This window comes from Rousettus aegyptiacus, unplaced genomic scaffold (assembly GCF_014176215.1).
Source record: "Rousettus aegyptiacus isolate mRouAeg1 unplaced genomic scaffold, mRouAeg1.p scaffold_m13_p_2, whole genome shotgun sequence".
Classification (NCBI taxonomy): Eukaryota; Metazoa; Chordata; class Mammalia; order Chiroptera; family Pteropodidae; genus Rousettus; species Rousettus aegyptiacus.
Window position 1 is genome coordinate 32,379,567 of NW_023416295.1, and position 22,931 is coordinate 32,402,497.

Below are 22,931 nucleotides of genomic sequence, written 5' to 3' on the forward strand. Positions count from 1 at the left end.
TCCTGCTCTCTTCTAGATATGTAAGAAATGTTTTAAGCTATGATTTTGTATATTTTGTACATCAACTCTATAAGAAATTATTTTGCATATGAGAAGTTAGGACTCTGTAAAGAAAAGAACTTGGTTTCCTTTCTCTACAAAGAAAATTTCTATAATCAGATGTGTGAATTGTTCCCCCCATACCAGCTTATGATCCTACAACTTAATTCAGTTCTGATGCTATCTACTTAAAATTAGTGTCAGTTCCCACAGGTTAAGGGTTCAGCCCACAATACCACCTCCACCTAAGATGCCAATAGCAAGTTTCAGGTTGTCGCCTGTACCTCTGATCAACTGGCTATAAAATGGAGTTCTCACAGTCCCTTCCTCAGGTTCAATAATTTGCTGGAATATCTCACAGTACTTGGGGAAGCACTTACTTAACACTTTCCAGTTTTTTATATAATAAAGGATACAGATATATAACTAGATAAAGAGACATGTAGGAAGAGAAATCTGGAAGGGTTCTGAACACAGGCGCTTCTGTCCCCAAAGAATTAGAGTACACCACCCTCTTGGCATATGAATGTGTTCACCAAGTTGGAAGCTCTCTGAATGCTGTAGTTTAGACATTTTTATAAAGGTTTTGCCATGTAAGCATGACTAATTATTAATTAAGTCTCCAGTCCTTCTTCCTTTCCTGGGGATGATGAGTTTTAAAACTTCTAATTATGGCTTGGTCTTTCTGGTGACCAGTCCTCATATTAGTGTTACCCAGGATACCACCAAGAGTTACCTCCTGAGAACAAAATATGCTCTTATGACTTGAGCAATTCCAAGGAAATTAGGAGCTCTATGTCAGTAACTGAGGCCAAAGACCAAATATTAGAACAAAAGATGATGCAAGCACCTTTACTGCTTAGGAAATTACAAAGGTTTTAGGAACTCAGGCCAGGAGGCAGAAATGAAGACAAATATATATGAATATGTATTTCTTATTATATCATAATGTCATGGATTTAGAAAAAAAAATAATTTGCCAAAGTATATACAGTAGTAGATGAATAAACCAGTCATTAAATTTTGGTTTATCTCAAGTCAAATACTGTGATCTTTGACATCATATGTTGCTCTATCAATTTCTTTCATAAGCCCCAATGTATGTAAATATATCAGATTCATTTTGTAAATAATTAAAAATAGTTTTATTACTAGTGTAGCAGGAACTCAGTTTGGACCTTAGTTTCCACTCACCCCTCTGCAGAGATCAACAAATCAAAGCAGCTCAACAAAAAAGTAGCCTTAGAAGAAGTCTATTTGTATCGGAAATGAACCCATTTTGTGTACACGGGAATGAAGTTTTGGCATAATTCTCTACTGACTTGCCCAGTAAACTCGAAGAAAGAACTAAAAGAAGTATAGATGTGTTTATGTTGGGAAAAAAGACACTCAGAATTTTCTTGAGTGTGAACCAGTCTTAGAAGTCTTAAGCTTAACTAACGAAGAATATGAGTTATCTGAGCGATGTGTAATTCTGCATAGAACTTGGGTTATTATCTGAATTTGTACCAAGGAGAGCAGTGTTAGCACCTAACATATGGGCAAAACAGTGGTGAATGTAACAGGCTTGGCTGGCTGAGCCAGATGGAGCCACACAGAGTACTGGTGACACATGGAGGATAGCAGGGACACTATGAAAATGGATTTGTTCCCGAGGACTAATGAGACATCTTTAGAGATTTGGAGACATTTTTACTGGGGTTTGTAGACAGAAGGTATTTTGCTAGAAATACTGTATGAATAGTTAAAGGGAGAATTTATAACTTATTGTAACCTTTTAAATATATTTCCATCTTTATTTAAACAAAATAGTTTTGTTTGTGACCATACGATATAATCTTACTAACATCTCAAAATATGAAAATAATATTAAGTGGTACTTACTGAGATAAAAATAGTATCCTTAATTCCATTTTTATCATATAACAAGTGATTTCATGTAATTTTGTTTGCAACAGGATCATGCATTTGGATTTTCTAATGTTAAAATATAAGGATAAAGCTACATAGGAATGTGGTAGAGAATGGGAATGTAGCATGTCATCGAATTTTCAAAAATTTTTTTCTTGTCACAAAGGCAAAAGGAGAATAAGATACAACAGCCAAAATAATTTCAGTTTTTGATTTTTTCCCATTTTCAAATAAAAGCATATTTGAAACAACTATTTTTAAGAAGTACTCTAATATTGCGTAGATTTTGTCCATATGGCTACTTTTACTAAGTTCACTTGTAAACGAACTCATAAATATTATGGACTTCCATTCATGAAGGAAAATAGCTGATATGAAGTCACCAGATCAGAGAACAGGACTGTGGTAGTTGAACAAAAGAAAACGAATGAGCCGAGCATCCTTTAGCCCTGGCAATCTGCCTGGGAACAATTTCCAGCCCATGGATTAGGAAGGTCAAACTCAAGCAGTGAACTGTGGTCTTGCAGAGTGGAAGAGACAAAGGTAATATGCAATCTTGTTGAAGTAGAATATGTGTGGTGTGCCATACGATAAAAAAATAGCAAGAACCATGGGAGCCATCTCCACAAGTGTGCTTAGGGGTTCTCCTTGAATCCTCACGTACATGCCAAGAGCAAGGCCTCACAGACCTAACAGAGAATATTTGATGCTAGGGTTAGAGATTAACAAAAGCACTAAGATTTTATTGTGTTGGGATATGCTGGAGTTTCTCCCAACCCAGAGTGGAGATACTGCTGGATCCTTTGGGGCTTTCAACGGAGAGTCCAGAAAGGTCAGATATTGAGTAAAGACCAAACTCTAAAGTAAGAACCATTTTCTAACACTAAGGAGATAAGAGAAACAAAGCAGCTGTAACAAAACATTAAAACAAGCCTGAGAAAATCAAAATAATACTGTTATTTTAAATGCTTGCCATTATAAAACAATATACATTAAAGAAAAAAAAAAAACACATAATCCAGTCTCCCTTAAATATATCACTCGGAATGTCAAACAGATAATAAAAGATTATAAAGTATAGAAAGCATCAGGAAAATTTGATTCATGTACAATAAGCAACATATCACGAAGTCACTGTTCTTTGTTCATATTTTATATAAATAAAGCTCTTTTCAAGAGCATTAATAAGTGTTCTCCAGAAAGTAATATACATCAAAATGTGTAGCATAGAAAAGTTAAGAAGGGTAATATAAGCATCTAGTTTCTCAGCCTTTAAAATGAAGGAACTCAACTAGATTGCCTCCAAGATTGTTTTTAGCATTATCCTTTTATAATTTTTTAGTTTGTGGAATAAATGACTGTTCCAGTAGTATTACTCAACCTAGTAGACTCAGTGCCATTAATTATTCTGGACTGACAGATAAGATTAAATGTATAGTAAAAAAATTAGGGGAGAGTTGTATGTATGTGGGATAGGGAGAAATAAATGTATTTATCTACAAGGATTAGAAAACATTCATAAACACTTTTTCAATATAACAGTCCACCATTTTCAAATAGCAATCTCTATAGGCTTATGGTCTCATATATAGAAGACTTATTTCAAACACATAACCTTTAAGGTCAGAAAACTTTAATAACACCTGGAGAAAATCAACACTAGCATATTAAGAAATTTACATATTTTATAAAGCTTTCAAATATTCAACAATATTTTATCTTAAAATCTCAGTTAAACAAACACACACACAAATAAAAGCTTCATCTATTATTCAACCCTCAGCAACTGGATTAGTGACTTATTTCACCCATTCCTCCAAATTCTTCCAATTAGTTAAGAAACTCAAAAGCAGAAATGGGCTTCTAAATGACAGACCTAGCTTCCCATCTGTGGACTTTCTTCTATTCCCTTTGTCCTGATGGATGCTTCTTTGTCCTGGTAACTGCAGTGATTTTCTCATTGCCTGAGCTACACTTTGTTCCATGGTTCCCATAGTTAGTCTATCGCATTGATATTTAGAGATGCTGAAATCATACTTCAATTCTAAATCTTACCATTATCTTCAGTTCTAGCTTCTTTCAATAAGTTAATCTGTCCCTTTTCAGTACTCCTGCTTTTGGTAAAGATACCATCTTCAAAATGTTCTCAGCATAGACTGAGGAATTTCATTAGTGTGAAATAACTATAAATAACATAACTGTAAAACCAAAATAAGTTTAATAGATTTTATTTCTTCCTTTAATTTATATTTAAAATGTATGCTTCATCACACTATTTTAAAATAAACTCTGAGCATCATCATCCCTGATAAGTAACCATGACATTATATTTCACTATTATCTATCAACTTAAACTTGTCACAAAATATTTAACAAGTACTTATTGACAACTCAAATTGTTAATTATTTTTATAAATAAGAAGTAACATTTTTTTCCTTATAATTTTCTTTCCTGAAGCTAGGTACCTAAAATACAATACATAAGTACTTCTTAGGCAGCAAGTATTCAAGTTCCTGATTGATAGTACCAACTATGTGCAAGTGAGAGACATTTGTGGTACAGTGAAGAGAGTAGAAGCAGATTTCTGATCTTTAACATGTAGACAGGATGGTGTCTTCTTGAAATTAATATTCAGTGATAATTTCAATTCAGGTAGTTCTTCTGATGATTTGTAAGAACACTTTTTTATTATCTTTTTTTTCCTGCTAGTATATTCTGTTTCCTGCAGTGCACTCTGATACAGTTAGGAATTATAAAAATTCTAATACATATAGAATAAAGGTTTGCAAAGCATAAATTTTTTTGAGTGGTTTAGAGGTATGAAAGATCTACTGGTAAAAATTTGGAAAAATTTACAGCTTATTTCTTAACTGTTTGTAAATCATTTTAATTGGCATCAACTCATTTAATAAAAAAAAATTATAACCAGGAAAGTAATTTTATTCTGGGGTTTCAATTACTCTGTGTATACATGAGGAAATTCTTTACTTATCAATACTTGTGAGATCATCAGGTTGCCTGTTGAATATTAAGACTGCTCTATTGCTCTGGGAAAGGTAAGCACAGCAAAATATTTGGCCACAGTAATAATGTTCTGGGATTATTCACTGATCGCATTAACTGGAAACAGAAAAATGAATGTTTTTGAGTAATGCAGAGCAAGTTTAGATTTTTTAAATGGTACATTATAATCAAACCCTTTCTTGAAATGTCACCAATGATCATCCATTGCTTTATATTTGTTTTCCATTTTTATGAACTTGTTACCCTCACCCAGCTGTACTGACAGATGGTTAGTGACTTACATACTATTATATTTTGAAATACTGCCAAGTATAACTCCAAGGGATTTGGGGTATTCATAAATACCACTGTGATGTACTAACATTAATGTAGCATTAACGAGGTTTTTGAGACCTTAGTGCATAGTATATTGAGCTTAATATCCTTATCACTGTACTTGGGAAATATAGTTTAGATTATACAGCTATTATATCAGCAGGCAACTGACTAAATTATAATCAAAAAGCAATAAACAGGGGTCAGTATGGAGGGAGAGGATATAACAACTGGTGTCCTACAGGATTAATATTAAATTCAGGATTTTATGCTTTCATCACTGTCCAGAATGATGGACTAGAAGGTATAAAAATTCTCTTTGTAGATGGTGTCACATTAGGAAGGCTAGGTTTCACCTTGAATAATTAGAATTAAAAGTGTCCTTTATAAACAGAAGAAAGAAGATATGACTAACAGAGTAAAGGCCAATATAGTAACACCTGTGGAGAAGTAACAATCCACTAAATTTGAAAAGAACAATTGTTGGTTCTGTGATATCATTAAAGAAAAGAAACACATCATGAATTCGGTGAAGAGGCTATTATGGTTTTTAGCAACAAAAAAATTTAAATAAATCTGATCATGTAAATTAAAGTAAAATAAAGCTTGCTTAATGTCGAGTCTATTCTTTAATAGAGGTCTTCTTTTGATCAGAAAATATACTAAAATAATATTACTTTAAAGAATTAAAATGTAGATTTGAACAAAGAACAAATGAAGTAGAGAGGGCACACTCAGCACATATGGCTGTCTCCCATTTCCGTTTCAAAGCCCCGCTTGATTGAAAAACTATGGTTATTCCATAAGAGACGGCAGTCAAAGGAGATTGTATGTAAGAAGATTCGTGCAGACATAAACTGAAAATTTTTTAAAAAGGCATATCCCAAGGTCATAGAGGTAGGTGGTGATAGATACCAATTGCTAAAAGGAGCCTTTATGGGAATCTGTTGCCATACCATATATTTACTTAATATTTTACTTATTTTTACTTATCATAATTTTTCCACTTGGGTAATGCATAGAAAACAAACCTTTCTCTTCTCTAGGGAGGGCTCATACTATGGCAGCTGAATCACAGAAAAAAAATAACCAAATGGATATATTCAATGAGGGAGGAATGAAGGCCAACAAGAAACTATTGAGTGCAGAACAAGGAGGGTAGTGTGCTTCAAGAGGAGGAAAGATAAGTCTAAAGATCTTAGTATCAGTTTATTAACTAGGCTATCACACCCAAAAACGTGTCCAGCTCTTCGTCACCATCACTGGAGTCAAAATTCCACATAATCTTCACCAGTTCAAATGGTACCTTCTAAGAGATGCCAACCTTGACCACTCTATCTAAGATAAGCCACCACCTCCTCTGTCTACTGTTACATAATTTTAATCTAATCATAACACTGATTAGTAGCTCAGATCATCTACTTTATATGTTTATACCAGAAACACACACATACACACACTTTTAAAAAATATTTGGGAAGTAGTAAATATGGTACTTAGAGAGACTGTTGTAACCTTAAATGACCACAAAAGACAAACAAGCTGAAAGTCAATGAATTATCCAAATTTAGAGGCTAAAAATAACAATTATAAACCTTCCCTAAAAGCAGTAAGTAAATAATAAAGATAATTATCAGGAGACACAGAAATCACACAAATTTTATAATTTCTACTTAAAGAGTTATTAACTATTTACAAAGAATTAGTTTCTCTCAGGGAATAAAAAAAGAGAACTATGAGAATATTCTAAGACTGTGGGAGGAAATCCAAAGAAGGAACTGTCTTGGAGAGAGGCCCTTTGCAAGGCTACAATTCAGACTTGACTGGAGAGGGTGTGGTTGGAGCTGTCTCTGGATGGCAGAGAAGTTGATGGGTTTTCCTGGCCAGAATTGGCCCACAGGACAAGGGCTTATGCTGGTGGTCTGGGTGCCATGGGCTGGACCTGACCACTGGTTATCAGTAAAACTCATCAGGAAGCTGGAGATGAAGAAATGTTTTTTTGAAACTGTTGAAAAGCCATCTGGGTAAGAGATGATGTGGGGAAAGGGTAGAATAGTGTGAGTGCTGCTAAACTCACTGCTAAGAAGTCAACTGGAGCACCTATGAAGCCACACACATGGGTGCTGGGGGTGAGATCCATGGGTGTCCCCCTACTACATAAACTCTATAAGTTTAAATAGTGCTTGAAACAGTCCATTTCTGAATTAATTTATTTTCTGGATGCATTTTTTGCAGTAAATTGTATTGAAATAATAGGGATATGTGATTCCTTCCTACATTAGACTATAAATTCATCGTAGTTAAGGGTTGGTTATTTTATTTCTCTCTCTATGGTCACTGCTCATCATGAGAATCACCATAAGTGTGAATGTGTTTATAAGATAGTGAGTAGATACTGATACATGTATACATTTTCCCAAGTTCATTTAAAGTATTCTTTAAAAAATATGTGTGTGTGTGTGTGTGTGTGTGTGTGTGTGTGTGTGTAAATGTATCTAAAGGATATTTTAAGTATATGGGGTAATTCATTATTCAGAAGAACCACACTGAAAAGGCTGCTTGAAAAATCTATTTCTAAAATATGAAAATATTTATGATACTTTATGAAAATACAGTCCATAAAGACATATTGTGTTCAAACATTTACACATAAATATCTCTTAAATGTGTTTATGCACATAATAGCATTTAAAAATAATTAAAATTTTTCTTGTCTTTTTGTTTGCAGGCAGAAAGTAAACTGTATGCACTCACAAATACCATGACTTTAGAAAATAATAAAGTTGTTGCTGTAGTAACTATCAGGCTTCTTCTCTTAAACTCTTAGTTTCTCTAAAGTCTCTATCCCTATCTCTATTTATCCCTATCTCTCTGTACATATATATATATATTCCTTCCCAAAAGCAGATAGCTTTCAAATGTATTGAAAGTCATATTAAAGTATGAAAACAAAAATACCTTTCTTTGAAAGAGAGATAATACTTGTCAGAACATATAGAGAGAGAATTGAATTGTACTAAAAATAATAAATTAAGTCAGTGATTTTAAAAGAGTTTCTTCAGTATAGCTGCCCATTCTTCTGTTGCTCTAAAATGTCTTGTTGAAAGAGATGAGTTTAGCGTCATTTGCAACTGAATTATTCCATGTGAATGCCCCTGGAGGTTTTGGATTAGTGGAGAGGTCTGGATTGATTACAGCTAGCAAATTCAGTTTCTTTTTACCCCAGGGAACATCTTTACGTATTTTTCCTTCTAAATATCAGGGGGAAAAAAATGGAAAACTTCTAAATGGCTCTATAGGTTAAAGAAACACTACCTCAACTATAAGATAGCCCCACCATGACTATGAGCTCTAGCCAATAAAGCATTTTCCTAAAACTCCGGGCAATAATATTGTATGATTAAAAGTAGTTATTCCAGTAAGAATGGTTCTTTTTTCTTTCTTTCCATATATATATATATTTGCTTCCTTCCTACCCTAAAACATAGAGCAACCACTCTTCCCTCTCTGTCATCCTTGACTCCAAATGTGTAATCCAAATGTGCTACATTTATCATACATTCAATTAACCATTTCTTAAAATGTACACAAAAATTGCTCCCTGGAATCACAAGAGAAAACCATCACTCTGATCTATGTTCTGAGGTGATTAGTTTTTTAAATAATTGAGAATACATGGCTACATCTTTTACCCTACTACTATACTCTGATTAGATCTTTACCCAGTTCTTACCATACTTTATCTAAATTATCTGTTTATCTATGTTTCTCCTGGTAAACTGAGAGCTCCTTCATTTCTAGAATGTTGTCTTAGTGATCTCTGAATGTATGCCATGTCTATCAGGAGAGCACCAGAAACAGAGAGGTGAAAGGAATGTGACTTCAAGGAATTGAACCCTGGGGAGATACCTTTTTACTGAAAAATTCCTGATCATTTCTATATTCTGATTTCAAGCATGATTTAAACTTAGGTTGGTTTTCCCATTTTAAATGTATATTAACGATAGATACTCAATGGTGAAAAATGATATAATATGTGAAAAACCTATGAACATTTTAAACTTTTACTGGAACATTCAAATCAGACTTATTTATGTGAATGCTCGACATGTATCATTTATTTTTTAAATTGATTCTAATGATATAAAACCTATTATATGTAAGACATATATGAATTCAATATCTGAGCTTACTCCAAATATGATTTTTCAAATCTTTAAACTATTTTCGGATGGTCTCATAAAAAATCTTTTTAACTGTAGATATAACAAATAGTGTGAGAAATATTGCCATGATTTCATGTCACCTCAGGGGTACTTTCTGTTTCAATTCTAAGTGACATTAAATATTGGTCTTTGGGTAGTAAGAGTTATAGGCATATCACTCACAAGAGGTAGAACAGTACTTTTATGTAGAGGTTCTAAGACTTATGGATGACTTTCCCTTTTATAGTTGGGTACTTTCAATCCCTAAATTAATTTGGAATTATTCATTTGTATTATAAACATAAACTTGCTCTATTTTTTTAAATGCATAACTTTTATTTTTAAAAATTAAATATATATGTGAATACTAAAATTTGAAAAAGATTTTATCCAAATTTTGATTAAAACTCTCACTGTCTTCAATAAAGTCTGTAAGTAAAATATTGTATTTTCAATGCTGTCACATAATTACATGTATTTAGGGTATTTTAGAGATTATAGTGTGAGTCTCAGACCTAGCAGTAAATTCCTTGAATGGATAAATATGTCACTTATTAAATCACCTTATGAAACAATACTGTTGTTTTACCCATCTGAATCCCTCAGCCCACACCATATCTATGATATTTACCTTCTTTCTCACCATTTTTGGACTTTTCTTTGTTTTCCTTTATGAACAAATTTCAATATAGTCCTATTTATTCTCATCTTACTCAAATTTATTTTTAGAATAATTTGTTCAAATAATAGAAAGTTGAGAATATTAACTCAATTTATTTGACTATTCCATAGATATAAAGCTCTGTTAATGTCTCCAGATTTCTGTATAGTAAAACTGTTCTTACATTTAATAGCAGAGTATGCTGCAGAATAGATACATGCTGTATTATTTCAACACTCAAACATTCTGAACACTCCAAAACTAAAATTTCTTTTAATAATTGGTCACAAAACACACAGTATACCAATTAACGTAAGAAGATGTTTTGTTTTGTTTGGTTTTACTACAACTTAATATATTGAAAAGGCTACTAGAATGAACAACACATATGCTGCATTCGATTACTGTACAACAGTCGGGTATTACACACACGTAGAACAAATTGAGATGTGTATAAATGTTTTAAAGTTTATTTAACATATATGCATTCCTAACTTTGTAATTTTGAAATAAACGTTAATTGATTTAGATGATACTTTTTAAATAGAAAAGGTTTCTTGAAACATTGTAGAATGTCATTAAACTTTTGCTTATTAAAAATTTTTGGAATTTAGATTTATTTATAATTAGCTAATATAAACCTTAAATATAAATCAGGAGATTAAAGCTGTTTTATCATGATTCTAAGGAGTGAATATTAAAAGTAATACAAAATAATTTAGTGTATGTTCACAGAATTAGCTTCAAACATTTAAAAAAATCAACCTATTTAAAACTAAATTTTAATGACTTCTTTATTAGTATTTTGTCATCTCTTTTATACTAACTAGATTCCTTAATATCATAATTAAATGACAGAAATCATTAAATATAAACATGTCAGATAAATGGTTGATGCATGTCTAAAAATAAATTTTAAAACTATGTAAAAAGAATAAGCATGAATTTGGAATTGTGCATGGGTTAGAATTCTGATTCCTAAAAAGATTTGTGAAAAATGCTAAAAATAATGTATAAAGTAGCTAATGCAATATTTAGTATAATGTACACTAAATAAATGATAAATATTTTAATATACTACTACTAATAAAAATACTATTCATAAACATTTTTATATTCATTCTCTGTGGATTACAATAAATTGCCAACAAAGTATTATTCTAAATTACAACAATAGTTTAAGTCTCAGATTCAAATTACTCCAGCTTTACAGAGCCCCCCAAATGAAAAGCATAAATCAACATTATTATTTGTTAATAACACGATAACATAGTAGAGAAAAATAGATTTAATAAGTTAAATAAAAATTAATAATTTTAAAAAATCATTATGAAAAATAATCACATAGGTATGACTCTAGTTGGACTTAGGTCTCTAACTATTGAGAAAAAGCATTATCTTTTAATATTTCTTACCACCTGACTGCTGATTGTTGTAGCACAGATTTTTTTATCCTAACCTCAAACCAGATTTACTTCATCACAATTTAATCAGGGGCTTTGGAGTATGAATTTTTAACTAGCTTCCAAGATGAATGTTAAATTCACTAAAATATGAAAACATTTGTTTTTCTTCCCACTGAGATGTATGTGTGTAATTTATTTATCTATTTAACTTTAATCCAGTAAAAAAAAAAATGGTAATGATCAAATAAAGAAAAGAGTCTTCCAAACGCATAGTAGCCAGGAACTTAAACCTGAATAAATGGTTATTTTAGAATCTCGAATATTGGTTATGATCTTTCATCCCCTTTTAGTCTATGTCATCTACAGAGACAGTTTTGCTTGGACAGCTCCAATTCAATTATCCTTACAAGTTATGGATAAAGATAAATTCCTGATTTTGCAATCCATCCTTGTTTCGAATTTCTTTTCATTGCACTTTTTTTCCTTCTCCTCATCTCCCCAGGTACTTTCACAAGACACATAAATGTGTGGTATGCTTCACTCACTATCTGAGGTTTTTAATGACCTAAACCCAATGTCTACATATACTACATTAAGAATAGTATATATTTCATTTCTTGAAATTTTCTTACTGAACTTTCCAAAAGTCTGATCTCAAGTTTCAACTTCTAACCATGTTATTTTTTGTCCTTATATGCTTAATATATTCTGCTCATTCTCTTTTCTAACCTCAGGTTCCCTGGAGATCCATTTTTTTATATATTATTATCTTTTATTATTATTCAGAGTAAATTAATTCCATTTCTACTCTATATCCTGGGCTCTATTTTGCATTAGAAAATCCTAATTTAATTTGCACTGCTATGCAAAACAACCATACACACATAAAATAAGGTCATAACTCAAAATTCTGTCCTATAAAAGGAATTAGCAGTGGTCGACAATGACTTAAAAATTTCAGTTATTCTTTCTTTCTTTCTAGTCTCAGCAGAAAAAGCCCTATGAAAATTTAGTTGTCCACTTAAGTACCTATACCACCTTTTGGAAAGCAGAACTAACTATAGTTTAATCTGGTTTTAAATTATTTTCCTACACACACATACTCGCAGTCAAACTAAGGAAATACAATATATATTTGAGTAGATGAAACATTTGGAGTAAAAAGAAGATAAGAATTCAATGCAATCGAGTTTAAAGATAGCTCTCAATCCACGGCTGTTCGAAATTACACCATTTAGTTTTCTAAATTTTAAGTTCTTCAAATGACAGATGTAATAATACCTGCCTTGTATAATAAGTACTAAGCAGAGTTTCTGGAGTACAGCAAGTAGTTACCTCAATGTAGCTATTCTAGTATAAAATTTAAAGGGACCATAAACCTCATTAGATATAAATCACCATTTTATATATAAACAGGCCAAGAGAGAAGTATTCTCTTGAGCAAACATTTATGAAGGGAATGAAAGGGAAGAATATTCCAGGCATTACAAACAGAAGGTGGAAAAACCCAGGGTGAGCACGGAATACAGGGCATTAAAGGAATGCATGCAGTTGAGACGGCTGTAATGTGTTGCAACACAGTTTCAAATACCACATTGAAGACAAATGCACAATTTGAATGAATACAACCTAATAGCCAGTCACATTATCTGAATTAATTTAACTACTTCGTTTGCTTATTTTCTTCTTTGAAACCAAAATAATCTGTCTCTAGAGAGGGAATTGAAAGTTTGATAGCTTGAAAAGGAAGGTACAGTGAAAATTTAATAGGGAGACATTTCAGGAAAAGGCAGCCTTCGGTGGAATTCTGAAAAGCTGAAGCAATGTGTATGGCAGGAACGGTCAAATATAGTCAAAGTCAAAATATTTTGCTTTCCTAGGGCCTTACCTACGTTTGATACTCAGGGTTTGATTTTGACTTAAAAATGTTCTTATAGTACAGTAAATTGTTATTCTGTTCACCAAAATCTCAGTTGATTGAAAGCATTCTTTAATTCTTCAACTTGTTTTGTTCTTCTATAGTCACTGGGGATTTTGTAAGCACCTGTTGTGTATCTGACAATTGAAGGCACTTACAATTTAACAGTAGACGTTCAAGAAACAACATAAAATCAATGCAGGAAACTAAAAAACAATACGAGATAACATGGATTCAGGTGGTAGATTGGTAGAGTTTCAAGTTCTATAAGCATTCAGAAAAGGGATATCACAATGACTGATGATTTCAGAAACTACTCATAGAAAGGAAGGAATAAAGGTCCCCGTAAAGAAAGTATAGGATTTAGATTGATGTATGAGAGGAGATAGGTCTTTTTAGGAAGAGAGGTACTATGAAGTCAATACAGAGAAAGAAACATGTTTATAATATATGTCTTGGCATAAGATTTATTTTTAAATTTGTTTGCTTTATTCAATTCCTTTCCCTGATCTCTTCTTAGTTAAATTAATATTTTCTTATTTTCTCCTTATCTCTGAGTTAAGGACAGGTTTTGATTTAAACTATCTTTAAAATAAATCATCGTTTTGTAGGAAGAGTTAGTTGATTTTAAGTAAACAAATAAATGTGCAAGTTATTTAAAAATGAGTATAGTTACTCCTTTATAAAAAACTATCTGAAAAAAGATAGAATGAAAAATGTCGAGATAATTAAAGAAGCTAAAGCAATTAGATTCTTCATTTATATTCATGATAGTGTTTTATTAATATAGATAGATAATAAATGGATTTTGAAATGGATATAATAGAGAAGAGGAAAGGGGGAAGATGTACAGATCTGAAGGTGAAGGGGATTAAACGATGTAGACATGATGTCAGTATGTGTATTTTCCATGTTTTTAAAATAAAATTTTTTCCTATTTTAAAATAATACAAGTTAATTTAAAAATTTTATAAATTACAGACAATTAGGGGAATAAGTCTCCTTTTGTTCAAGAACTACCACTGTAAACACGACATTGCAGCTTTTTCCAGTTTTATATATTTATGTTTTGTTTTCCTCTTTTATATTAATTAAAATACTATTGCATACATAATTGAGTATCTTCTTATTATTTATTGTCATATTATATGAACACTTCAGTATGTATAAAATATTGATTGATTCTCTAGTTTGCTAAATTTTCATAAGAAACATTTTCATATATTATAATTATTACATCAATGCAATTGTGTATAATTCAAATACATATACTTGAATCTTTTTTCATAATTTCATTAAAGATATAACAATACAATAAGCATAGTTCCTATTGATTAATAAAATTTTATTGATAGCAGACCAAAAATATTTTTAAGGAATTGTTTTGGCAACATATTCACAACTATAATTTGTATTTATTATTTGAAAAGTTATCTAGATGTTTATGGAAATATTTTGTGACTATATTTTTGCTTTTTAATGTTAAATATAAAGAGAATATGAAATAAAAAGCAATATCTGAAAATTTATCCAATGCTATACATATTCCACATCTTGTTACATGTCTCTCCACATACCCCTCATTTCTTTAATCAGTCTTACAGGACTGTATCAGAGATAAGGGGTTGTGATTGCCATAGAAGCTGAAAATGCAGAGAGTAAACCCCTTAAAGATGGTATTCAAAAAGCAAAAATTCTGCATTCAGATTCCTCTCAAGTCCTTTGCTGTTAAGACAAAGAGTGAGACTTGAAGGAAAATTATATTAATCAGTGATGGGAGCCTAAAGATTCATGTAGAAATTTTAGTGACCACACATTGTTGGAAGGCAGAATTTGGGGTTTGAGTCGTACCTATTATTGCGGTTTAGTAAATGAAATATGCTTTTCATGAAAACCCTAGAAAAGCATGTCATAGGAGTACATATTGCCTCACAGGAAGAATATCTATACCCTCAGATTAAGGTTAACATCAAAATACAACCATCCTAACTTCTTCTGAATTCAAGTATCCAGAAATCAAGGCGATTATACAATAATTTGCATGTTATTAAAAATGGATAATTCATCAAATGAAGAGAACACAAACTAGAGTCAATACAACTCATCATTTCCTTGCTTCATCATATGAATAAAGAATAATAAAGGAGAAATGATAAAGTAAAAAAAGAGAAAAAATGCATGATATGAAAAACACACAGATGACCTAAATATTGGAATTGGCATAGGGTATTGAAAATAGTTGTTATAAATGAGATAATAAATCCAGAGCAAGAAAAAAAAAAAAAAAAAACGAATATGATATACATAGCACCCAGATCTTGGTTTGTAATGCCATTCTCCAATAAAATAAACCAGGGGATTCTGGAGAAATAATTACTTCTAGGACTGGGGCTGAACATATGCAAGATGGGCCTGAAGCATCCTAAGGTGCTAGAAAGTAGAGATAGGGTAAATAAACAAACAAACAAAACAAAAAACACATATACACCCACATGCACACATAAACACACAAACAATTATGGGATTAGGCCGAAAGGCACAGAAACCCTTATTAGGAGCTCAACTGAAAGAACTCCCAATGGCCAAAGCTACAATAATTTAAACAAAAAAATAAATAAAGTAGTATTGGCTTATAACCAAAAATATAAAATAAATATTGATGAGTCCATACTGTATAAGTAAATTATTATATAAATGAATAAATTGGGGGAAAAGAAGCAAATCCTCTATTTGTACATGCAGTCCAAATAATCGATGTTAATGATCTGTCTTCAAGGAGGTATACATAACTCTTGGAACTGTTATAGTGACTTTCAACGAGTACAGTTTGACAAAGAGGATGAAAGAGTAACTTTACAGTGGAAAAACCTGACAAACACTAAAGTGATATCTCTTTATTGTATCCTTGAAATGATCAAACATATCCCCAAGCAACTTATCTGCCTAACCAAACCAAATCAATCAAACAAATGAAAAGAACCTAATATTCTTTAAAATACTCCAAAACTCAGAAAAATTGCAATGGCCAGTATCCTTCCAAATATTACCAGACATGTGAAAAAGCATAAAAATGTCATCACTACTCAGGATAAAAATCAGACAATAGAGACAGAACTGGAAATGAGAAAGATCATCATTTAGTAGACAAGGACTTTGAAAGATGCTATAAAATACTGAAGAATTTAAGTTAAAATGCATGGACGATATAGAAAAATTAACAGAACATCTAGAGTTGAAAGACATTATATCTAAAGTGAAAATACCCTAAGATCAATTTAACAGTCTATTAGGAGTAGAAACTATCTGAAATAAACCAAAAAATTTCTGTTTTCATCGAGATGAAGTTTTGATTATTAGATCTGTCCTGCTCCCTTAAAAAATAGCAAATGGTGTAACAGTCCATACAAAATGGTGATGCTTAAAAGAATAGATGAGCCCTACAATAGCCCCACTTTCAGCCTGGAGGCTCTTTTGGCTATGGCAGAGGAGGAGAAACCCAAGCACAGTATGGGGCTATCAGTGCTAGTGAGACAAATAACAGAATCTGAAGAAGTTTAGCTGATTGAACGTGTGGGGAATATTACTAGAAAGAGGGACCTGCATCCAAAAAGATTTTGCCTCTTTCTTATTTGGGGTTATTATGTTTTATTCTCTTTTACTTAAGTGCAATGAATGAGAGTAAATGTAATTCTTCCACCAAAAAAGTAACACCTGAATTTCAATAATAAGCCTTAATAAAAATAGAAGTTATCCTTTTCATAAGTAATGTAAATTATTTCTCTTTTTATAACAATAGTTTTCTAAAATTACAGATTCAAATAACTTGTTAGACAATGATACATGTTATACCAGTGCTTCAATTCTTATACATTATAATTGTATAAAATTAAACAAAGTCTATTTTACCAAAACCAAAATGTTAAAGTCCATTTTCCTCTTTAACTCTCCATTTTTACCCAGAAATTTCATTGTTTGTTGTATATCATTTATTCTTTGATTTGTCAAAGGACAGAAAAAGCGTGGTACATACAATGATACTAAGCATATCAAACAATTGGTTAGCAATACACTAATCTACTCTTAAATAACAGTGTGATACTGAAAATATCTAAGAGGTTATGCTATAGTTTTCTGATATATTTTCCAGGGAACAAATTTTCATCGTTTGTATTTATTTTTTTTATTTCATACATACTAATTTTTATGACAAAATAAGCATAAAATGTAATTAGATAATGACAATTTTAATAAATAGAAAGTATATAACAATGTGTTATAAAATTTATCAAAAACATTACTTTAATGGAGATTCAGTAAGAATTACTTTATAAAAATTTAACAATATCATCCAAGTGTTTGTATTCATTCACAAAAATTAAAGATTTACATGAGGTGCCAATAGCTCATTCTATACCTATTCTTGCTGTTATGTATTATTAAGGCATGTAACAGATTCCTTCAGAATATTTATCTCATTATTTTAACGCATTTTGCAGCTGAACCCCTCTCAGGACTGTGCCACTGAACACCTAATACACAAAGCCATGCTAATAAGACCAGGAGGCTTAGGAGCTTTGCTTAGTACATAGAAACAGACACAGAAAGGCAGCCAAAATGGAAAGACAAAGAGGCAGAAGCCATATGAGAGAACAGAAAGGAGACCCAGGAATAATGGAGTCAAGAAATCTAACAGATGCAGAGTTTAAAATGTTGGTTATAAAGATGCTCAATGGACTTAGGAAAAGAGTAAATGAACTCAATGAGAACTTTAACAAAGAGATAAAAAATATAAAAATGGAAATGGAAATTATAAAAGGGAACCAGTCAGAAAATGAAGAATAATACATTATCTGAGATGAAGAGTATATTAGAAGGAATCATAAAGTGGATAAAGAAGAGGATTAATAGAGAGGATGGGAAAGCCAAGGACACTCAATCAGAATGGCAAGAAAAAAGAAGCCAAGACTGTAATAGTAATTTAAGAAGCCTGTGGGACACAAATGTAAAAATATCTGTGTCATAGGGGTACCTGAAGGAAAATAAGATGTTGAAGAGCTGTTGAAAACAAGACACTGAAGAAATAATAATAGAAAACTTCCTTCACCTGGTGAAGGAAATGGAAATACAACTCCAGGAAGATTATAGAGTCCCTAAAAAGAAGACCCCAAAGAGGTGTGTACTGATACATATCATAATTAAAATGTCAAAAGTTAAATACGAGAAAATCTTAAAAGCAGCAAGAGAAAATCAGTTACCTACAAGGGAACACCCATAAAGCTGGCAGCTGATTTCTCAAAAGAAACTATATGACAGAAGGGCTTAGGAAAAAAAAAATATTTGATGTGATGAAGACCCAGGATCTACAACTAAGAATACTTTATCCAGGAAAGCTATCATTTAGAGTTGAAGGACAGATAAAGAGCTCCCCAGACAAAAATAAGCTAAAGGAATTTATCACCACCAAGCCAATATTACAGGAAACGTCGGAGGGACTTCTTTAAGAAGAAAAAACGTGAATCAAAAACAGGAATAAAGAAGGATAATGACCACATTCCAATCAACAAATACCTCAAATGGAAAAGAATTAAGTACTCCAACCAAAAGATAGAGAGGCTGAATGGATAAGAAAACAAGACTCCTATATATGCTGCCTACAAAAGACTCACTTCAGATTAAGACACACACAGACTAAAAGGAAGGGGATGGAAAAAGATATTGCCTTGATGGACCTAGAGGGTATTGCGTTAAATGAAATAAGTCAGATAAAGACAAATATCACATGATTTCACATATATGTGGAATCTAAAGAACAAAATAAACAACAAAAGCAACAAAAGTGGAAATAAACTCATAGATATAGATGGTAAGGGGGCTTGGGGGAGCAATGGAAAGGGGCAAAAGGATTAAGAAGTTCAAATAGATAGTTACAAAATAGACATGGAGATATAAAGTGTAACATAAGGAAAATAGTTAACAATGTTGTGATAAATATGTAAAGGGGAAGAGGGGTACTAGATTTAGTGAACACTTTGTGAGCTATATAGATCTCTAATCGCTATGCTGTACGACTGAACCTAATATATTATTATTGTATGCCAACTATAATTGAAAAAAACATTGAATTGTACAATGTAAATTGAGCAACCTATTATCTATTATATTTTAATAAAGCCAGAAAAGATAATCAAAATACTGCATTACAAACTTTACATAATAAAGAGCTTTAGTTAACAAAATTATGTTTAGAAAGTATGCAACTTAATTCTTAATAAATATGGCTTCACATAATTCTAATATAAATGAAAAAAAATAAAACATAAAAGGATAATAGAAAAATGTGAATAGAAGAAGTCAGGAGCATAAAAAATCAAATATGATTAGTGGTAAAATGGATAGATCATGACAACCACATTAAGTCTGTCTTTCTAGGTAGCTATATGCCCCAAAATATGATATATAGTTACACTTTTCAAATATGGTAAAAGGAACTGAGTTTTTGTAAATTCAAAATCTGGTTATTAACATCAAAGCTAAATTATATAAATCTTTGGTTTTAATCATAGCATAGATAAATGAGGAAAACATTTATTAAACATTACAAAGAATTTAGAAAAAAATAAAGACTATAATAATTGCGAATATTCACATTTTTTTGATGTTCTGGATAGCACCGGAAATTCCATAGACTTGTTATTATAGAAATTAGAGATCATACAGTTCTACATTAAATTTTGGACATTTGAACTTTTTTTATTCTTTAGAGCCATAATAGAAGACATTTCAAAATATTCCCTTTATAATTTCCATTTATATTTTATATACTTGTTTTTTACTTATTGATGCAAATGGACAAAATACTACTGCTATACATAATTAAATTGTTATATATCATAGCCAAATCTGTTGTGAGACAGATTTATCCCTTTATAATTAGGTCGGCATGTAAATTTCTCAAATCTATGGTACATTGTGCATACTAGTATGACTTAAAAGTTTTAATAGAACAAATATCTATTTTTTATTATTAGAGAAAGGAAATTTAATCCTTAAATATTTGAACCTACATCTGCCTCAAGCTTCTGTCCCATTTCTCTGTTCCTATCTCAGCCAAACTCCCAAACCTGCCAAACTTCAAACTGGAACTTTGAATTCACTCTAATTCATGTGTTTTGGAACTTAAACCAGTTAGAGTGTTGCCTGACCCTGCTCCGTTAAACAAGTGTTTGAAAAGTCAACAGTTTTTTTCCACATGGCTAAACTCAATATTCAATTTCCATCATCCACGTTACTTGACCTGTTAACATTTGCTAAAGGATTTTCTGCTTCATACTCTCTTCACTTGGCTTCTAGTCCTTCTCATTCTCCTTTGCTGGTTCCTTAGTTCTTTAAATTCTAAATATTCGAATATCCAAAAACTCAGTATTTCTATAAATTTCCTTCACAATTACATTCATTCCGTAGGTGGTTTCATTGGCTGACAACTTTAAATATCAACCATTCTAATGATATACACATAATTATATTTAACCCAAATTCACTTCTGAAGTCCAGACTTTTATGACCAACTTTGCCCATTTTTCATCTCTCCTTAATGTATAATGAACATCTCACATTTATATGCACAAAATCAAACCAGTAATTTCCTACTAACTCATTTCTCCTCCACATCTGGATATATTTCTTAGGACTGCCATAACAAACTACCACAAACTTGGTGGCTGAAAACAATAGAAATTTATTCTCTCACGGTATTGGAGGCTATAAGTCTGGAATCAAATTGTTGGCAGGATTGGCTTTTTCCAGAGGCTCTGAAGATAAATCCACTCTATGCCCGTCTCTTAACTTTATCTGGTTGCCAGCAATCTTTGGTGACTCTTGGCTTGTAGATGCATCACTCCAATCTCTGACTCCATCTTTACATTTTCTGCTCTCTGTGTGTTTCTGTACTTAGTGTTATAAAAACATTATTATAGGATTTAGGCTCACACTAACCTAAATTATCTCATTGCAATTTTATCCTAAGGATCTGCAAAGACCGTACTTCCAAGTAAGTTCAGATATTGAGATTTTGTGTCGGTGCAAATTTGCGGGGAGGAAATATTCAATCAAATATCCTCACTATTACCTTTTTCATTAAACTATATTTTATTCATCCAGTTGCAAAGAATGAAATCCTCATAGTAATCATTCATTCTGTTCTTTCCCTTATATACACACTTACAGTTTTTACCTTCAAATTACCTCCAGAATCTAACCAATGCTTATTATTACTATTGGTTGACACTCTGATCTAAACCATTATCATTTCAAACCTAAATTATTGCAAAAGCCTCATAGGTAAACTCTTTGTCCACCTTAATCTTACACTCTATGCTAAATATAGTCAGGGAAAAGCCAATGTCTTTATAAACAGCCCATGAGGCCACTCTCTTAACACACAAGCATTTCTTTTCTTTCTTTACTCATTTTAATGCAGCATGGCACTCTCCACACAGTTCCTCAAACATAGCAAGCATCCTTCTGTCTCAGGTATTTTGCACTTACTATTTCATTGTTTGGAAAGATTTTTTTACATTTTTTCTACATTGCTCACTCCAACACTTATGTCATGATTCTATTCAATCAGACCATCTTTGGTAAATAATATTCTTTACTTAAGTATGTCTTTATTATCTCCTCTTCACAGCTCTTATAATTAATAGCCTATATTTGTTTAGGTGTTTACTGCCTCTTACCTAGTAAAAGGTAAGCATCTTGAGGTTAAGGATTTTGTTTTAATTCCTAGACCCATATATTTTATGTGGTAGTTACTCAAATAATATTTGTTGATTTAATGAATGAAATAATTAATCCACCTTAAATTCCGTCTTTACACAACACACAGACTCCATTTGTAAAAATGTAAGCCAAGAAGATTCTCGCTGGCAGCAGCAGCTATACCATTCTCACTTCTCAAACAGTGAATAAATTTCTGAAATAAACATTGACTTAGAAATGTTGTTAATGTTAGGAGATGAAAAGAAATAATTTTCAACTTGTGCAATAGAATAACGTTTTTTCAGAGAATAAAATATAAATCGTTTGGTGTTTATTAATTTAAAATAGAATGTTTAGTATTCTCTTAGATATCACTTTGTCACTGTAATACACAACTTACAATTTTAATATATGTTTTATTGCTTTTCTAGTCTATAACATTTTAATAAAATGCAAAGAATGTTATTGCTGCAATAAATGAGAAAATAGTTAAGTTCCATTTACAGAGTAAAAGCCAAGGTGTTTGACGTTATGTCAAAGGCTGTTTAAATATATAATTCATCCCATCTGTTCTCTGCACCTTCCCCCCTCCCCACACACATAGCCAGCTGTAAAGGTTTAAAAGTGAAAAAAAAGAAAAAGTTTGGCAACTCTTAGCTCTGTTTTGAATAGTATAACTTGTGCTCTCTTGTCA